This window comes from Mus pahari, chromosome 6, assembly GCF_900095145.1.
Source record: "Mus pahari chromosome 6, PAHARI_EIJ_v1.1, whole genome shotgun sequence".
NCBI lineage: Eukaryota > Metazoa > Chordata > Mammalia > Rodentia > Muridae > Mus > Mus pahari.
The window spans coordinates 17,467,754-17,473,988 of NC_034595.1; positions in this window are offsets into that span (position 1 = coordinate 17,467,754).

Here is a 6,235-nt window from a genome sequence, read left to right on the forward strand (position 1 = left end):
AAATGAACATGCCTCTCTAATGAACAGAATGAGTGATTTGTAACTTCACTGGCTCCTAAGATTGAGATAGCTACCTGGTGACTCTCTGCAGGCTAACAGGCTTTCTTTGGTTACAGAGCAATGTGTGGTAGGTATAAAACGGAAGAACATTAGGCATTGTTCCTTTCCCTCAGCAGTTTGAGATAGTAGGCACGTACTGTTTTCTGTGTCTTATGGTCCTTTGTTTTTAGGCCACTTCTGGTATCTGGTCACTATTGTGTTCCTGTGTCTTTTTTCTTTTCTTTTCTTTTCTTTTCTTTTCTTTTCTTTTCTTTTCNTTTTTCTTTTCTTTTCTTTTCTTTTCTTTTCTTTTCTTTTCTTTTCTTTTCTTTTCTTTTCTTTTCTTTTCTTTTCTTTTCTTTTCTTTTCTTTTTTTAACTATTTGAAGCCCTCCAAGGTTTCCTGCCTCAGCTTTCCCATTGTCCTGTTAACAGACCTTGCTGGAGCAGCTTGGTGTGCTCAGCTGTGCAAGTGGAGAAAGGTGGGCTACCACTTGATCAGGGTGGCAGTCCCTTGCTGGCACATGGTATGCTGCTTGGTTCTCTGTCTTTGCCCAAGGTTTGGTTCTTGGTCCTCTGTGTTTCTTTACTGAGATTACTACCATATCCTAGTACCACCATCCACAATGGAGACCCACATTTCATTTCTCCAGTCTATCTCTTCCAAATAGTCATCATGTTGATTGGCCTTTTGTTCTCTCTGTATAGCCATGATATATCTCTTCCTTAATGTGTTCCAATACACCATTTTGTTTAAGACTTCAGTCTCTGTAAGGCTTCTAACCTCCACCTGTTGTCACCTGTTGCTTCTCTGAAACTGGAGGAGCATGCAGCGGCACTGGTACTTACTGGTTTAGACCTGTGTGCTGTGGTACTGGGAATCACTAGGCAAACACTCACTGATCTATATCTTCAGCCTGGGTTTTGTTTTCAGACAGCATCTCATTGTATACCCTTGGGTGGCCTCAAACTCACAATCTCTTGGCTCTGCCTTCCCAGTGCTGGGATTTAAGGCATGTGCCATCACTGTAAGCTGAGCCTTCATATTTTTAGCCTTGTTGCCCAATTTATCTTGTATTATTAGAATTAATGGTCAGTTGAGAGGCAAAGGTGTGTGTGAGTAGGCAAGGGCTTGGTGATTTTTGGGGAGAGGAACCTAAGTGCTATGAAGCGTGCTGTGGAGAGAGATGATGTGTGGTTGATGGCATAGGTAGTTCAAGGAAGTTGATGGCCAGTTCAAATGCTCGTGGGGAAGGGAATAAATAAAGCAAGCAAGGTGAGACATGCTATTCTGGGAGAGTTCCGATATGGGTTCTGGAGGTCTTGTCAGTGGGAGTGCCATTGCTCTAGGCAGAAATCCTGATTAATGTTCCCAGGCAATTTGTAGGTGCTCACATTCCTCCTAGGCCAGTGGAATCAAGTGTCGGGCCATGAGTGAGCTTGCTTAAAAGCTCTAGGGTTTCTGTTGTGGTATACTGAGAAATTTACATCTGAAAGACTGGTCAGCCACCAGATACCGATGAGTGTGTGGGCTCTGGTGCAAGTGAACCCAAGATGCACACAGCTGAGCATTGTGTGGGGTTCGTTACCATTTGAACATAAAAGGAAATGAAAGTTGGGTGTATATGTATAGATGCCCCTGCATATAACCTGTGTTTAAATCTGGAAAAGACCTGGTCTGGGATTCAAAGGGAGTAGTTTTCTTTGGGTTGGTGTAACATTATTCATTACAAGGGTGTTTAGCAATGTCCTGCTCTTCATCCTAGATGCTACTAGGAACGCCTCAGTAGTGACAACCAAAAATGTCACTGGACATTGCCATAGCTCCTGGGTGCCAGAAGTATCCCCAAATCAGAACTTCTGTTCTACAGTAACAAGAAAAGATGTTTTAAAAATACATCAGAGCACTGCATATGGTGCCTGGAACATTCTAGGTGTTCTGCAAATGTTTCCTGTGTCTGAAATACAACAAAGACCTACTTAAGAATTGGATACAAGTTGGGTTTCTTTGGGGCAGTTGTCAGACATGTGGTGAGTGGGTGATGAGGCTCATTCTTACCTCAGCACACAGTCTGCACCACTGCAGAGGTTGGAAGGAAAAGGTGAAATGAGCCAGTTCTTCCTGGCTTCAGTCCTCAGATGACACCTGATCACTTGCCTCCCTTTGATTCAACATGTCTGCAAGGGGACAGAGGAATGAGGGATCTATGGACAGTGAAGAAATGTTTCTGCTATGGGTAGTTTAGGAGCTTTTTTACATGGTAGCCAATGCATTAACAGTGTTTGCATCTATATTTACTAGGGAATTTTTTTTTTTTTTTTTTTTAAGATTTAAAATCTTCAAAATCGGTGTTGGAAACCAAGCTTTGGTCCTCTGGAAGAGCAGCAGCTAGTACACTTAACTGTTGAGCCATCTTTCCAGCCCCTCACCAGCTTACCCCTCACCAGCACACCCCTCACCCCTTGGCAGCTTTTACCAGATTTGAGGTGTGGGGGTTGAGGAACCAGGCAAGGGTGTGTGGTAGAACCAAGATTCTTACGTGCCTTGTGTAGTCTTTGCTGAGCTTTCCGTATCTCTTGTCCTGTATCTTTTCTATGTGCATCCCTTCCCCCAAAAGTGACCTTCTTTAGTTCCTCTGGGTAATTGTGCAGTTTCCTGGAAAGGATTTCCCAATCACCTGTTGCAAACATGAGAACCTTCTGTCGATGCCCTCTCTTAACCTTAATCAGAGCCTCTCGGGAAGACATAACATAGCTTACAGTCAGGTTGTGTAACAGCAGTCTGAACAGTTCCCTGAATGGCCACTCTCACTTTGGATTGGTGATAGCTCAAGAGAGATGAAGTAATTTACACTCCACATCCTAATCTCTGCAAGCAACTAGTCTGGAGGCTCACTTTTTTTTTGAGACCTTCAGATTCTGCAGGTTAGAGATGTGATCCCATCTCCATGCATGAGAAAACACAGGCCTAGAGGCTTGCAGGATGTCAGAGGTCATGAAACAAAGAGTTGGTTCAGAGCGGCATTGTGTGTTGCAAGGCAGAAGCTGCCAAGCTCCCAAGTGAAGCGTGGTTTGTATACATAATATTGTCTCCATTCACCTGCTCGTAGGCCAGGGAAATAAAGCCTGCAACCAATGTTCTGCATTTCTGGGCACATGGAACGTGTTGCCACTCAAGATGATCGATGGCACCAAAAGCCAGCTGAAGTTGTCCTTCCACAAATGGCAGTTTTTATGAGTTGTATGTCGTTTCTACCCTCCTCTCCTTTAGGAACAATGTGGCAGATGCCAAGAGTAGTTTTTTTTTTTTTTTTTTTTTTCTGTCAGTTTGCCTCCTATCACTTCAGTGGCTCTGGAGTTCCTGTAAAAGCTTGTGTACCACCAGGTAGTTTATTCTCACTTTGTTCTTGTCCCCTGCCTGTGCAAACAGGCAGATGGGGCACCGTCTTTATGAAAAGATTTGGCTAATGTTTTCTGGGGAAGATGCTGGCCAGAACATTGCGTCAATATTTGCTTCTCTGTCTCTTAATGTCAAGTGATTCTGGCTAGCTTCTGCATCAAGTGTGAACTTTAAGGATGTGCTTACTTTTGGGGGGAGGAATGACTGATGGAGGTCACCCACCTCCAACCTTTTCTACTTGAAAATAACAAAAAAGTGGCAGCATTCTAACCCAGATGACAACAGCTGCAGATAATACCAGAAGAGAAGCTGGGCCTGGTAAGTGCCCACGAAGGGGCTGTCTTAGGATTTTATTGCTGTGAAGGGAGACCATAACTGTCTTAGGGTTTTACTGCTGTGGACACCATGACCAAGGCAACTGTTAGACAGCATTTAACTGGGGCTGGCTTACAGGTTCAGAGGTTCAGTCTATTAGCATCAAGGTGGGAGCATGGCAGTGTCCAGGCAGACATGGTGCTGGAGGAGCTGAGAGTCCTACATCTTGTTTCGAAGTCAAACAGGAGATGCCTAGCTTCCAGGCAGCTAGGAAGTGTGTCTCAAAGCCCATGCCCACAGTGTCACACCTACTCCAAGGCCACACCTCCAAACAGTGCCACTCCCTGGGTCAAAGATAACTCAAAACATTTAATTAGGTTTGGCTTACAGTTTCAGAAGTTCAGTCCGTTATTGTCATGGTGGGAAACAGCAGCCTGTAGGCACGTGTGCTAGAGAAGGAAGTTCTGTATAGAGAAGGAAGGCATCAGGGAGAGACTGTCACTGTAGTCTGAGCACAGGAGACCTTCCTCAAGGCCATGCCTACTTCAACAAGGCCTACTCCTAACAGTGCCACTGCTTCTGGGCCCTCATTCAAACATGAGTCTACGGAGGCTGTGCCTATTCAAACCACCGCGGGCTGCTTGCCGCCTTCTGTATTTTAAGGATGAGAAGAGAGCCACACACTACCTGAATCCTCTGCCCAGCCATGGTTACTGTCTTGTGGCCCCACTCCATTTGTCTGTTACCTGTCCCTGGCACCTAGCATTGTGCACCTTGAGTACCCTGGGGGATTGTTGCCTTTCCTGACAGGTACCAAGGAGTTCTGACCCAGTTTATAAGTTTTTGAATAGTTTGTGTTTTAATGCATTAATACTAATTTAAGGTGTTGCTATACATACTGTCTCCATGTCTGCAGTAGTATTAGATTGCGTAAGTTAGGAGACAGCTTTAGAGGGATGAAGTTCAGTTATTCAAGGACAGATAATTAGTGGCAGAGTTGCATTTGAATGTGTGACTCCCAGACTTGTGAGCCAGAGCTGCTGTGTGATCTGATCAGTTTGTTCAGCCCATGGCAAGAAAGCTAGAAAGTCAGTGAATGTCACTGGCAGCTCAGTTAGCTCTCTGAAGCTCCCTCCAATCTCATCTGCTGCTGCTGCTGCATTTCTGGAAATTCTGTCCGTTTTGAAGAGAAGTTCATTCATTCTTTTACTTCATCCATGTATTAAGATGTGTTTAACAAAAGGCTGTGGGTTGGGCACTGGGTAGCTATGAGCACCGGCAGTCATGGCCTTAGGACTCCAAGTTTTGTGCTCTCAGGGAAAGAATTGAGGCAATTCCCGTGAGGAGGACAGACCTTGGCCTAGGGCAGGACAGGGCTCTCAGAAGTAGGGCTCTGTCACCCAAGACCCAAGAATGGGCCGGTCAGGTGCTGAGGATGGGTTTGGCACTGATCTTCCAGATGGACAGGGAAAGACCTGAGGCAAAGACTGGGACCTGGAAGTGAAAGAATGGAGGGCTGGAGGAAGTGAGAGGCATTCTATTTAAGGAGCTTGGGATTAAAGAGAGGGCAGTGACTCATCAAGGTAGGTTGCAGGTGATGCACATCGAGATCCCCACAAACTCAAGTCCCCAAGACTCCATGAAGCAGTCACTACTGAAGTCAACTCCGCAGTATGTTTCCCTGGTTGTAAGGTCCTTGAATTTCATGGTCTTCCCGCTCCCCCCCCCCAACCCCTCTCCCAGGATTTCAGGTATGCAGACGCTTGTGTTGCTGCAAGGGCGCACCTCGCTTGTCAGAACACTGTAAGCACTCAGTCTTTGGCCCTTGAAGTCTCCCACATCAGCAGGTGTCCCTGACTTTCCTGAGTGAGTGGACAGAGCTGCCCAAGCACACAGGCTGCTGCATAGTGCACCAGTGCAGCTCTGTCCGAAGCTCCCCAAGTTCCGTTTGTGTACCTGTAAGAGGCTGGTGTGTCGACATAAAACTGCTGGAGCGTGGAGAGTGAACACAGGCTGGTGGGAAGGCATAAGGGCATCTCTGTTGACATAGAGGAAGGTTGTTTCAGAGGCAGGGCAGGGCGGGGCAGGGATAGGCCACAGCTTGTTGCTGTTTACTTTTCAATAGCCTGGTCAGCATTTAGAAGTCTCAGCACCCTTGGGTCTTTTGTTCCCAGGCCTCTAAATTACTGTTAGCAAGTTGATCAAACTACATGGGAGGCTCCCATGAACTCTTATGTACTGCCCAGGGCAAGGCTGGCACTGAGCAGGTACTCAGTGCTGATTTGCTCACAGATAACTTCATTTTCAGTAGTAGCCTGCCACCTTGATCCTCACTTGTCCCCGTGGGCACCTGCATGGGATATGCTAATTTGGGTTTTCAATTCATTCTTGCCGCCTGGAAACACCCTGCAGGCGCATGTAAGTCCTGTGGTCTGGAAGTCCTCAAGAGTTGTTAAAAAGAAGAAATATGTATGTGTCTCTG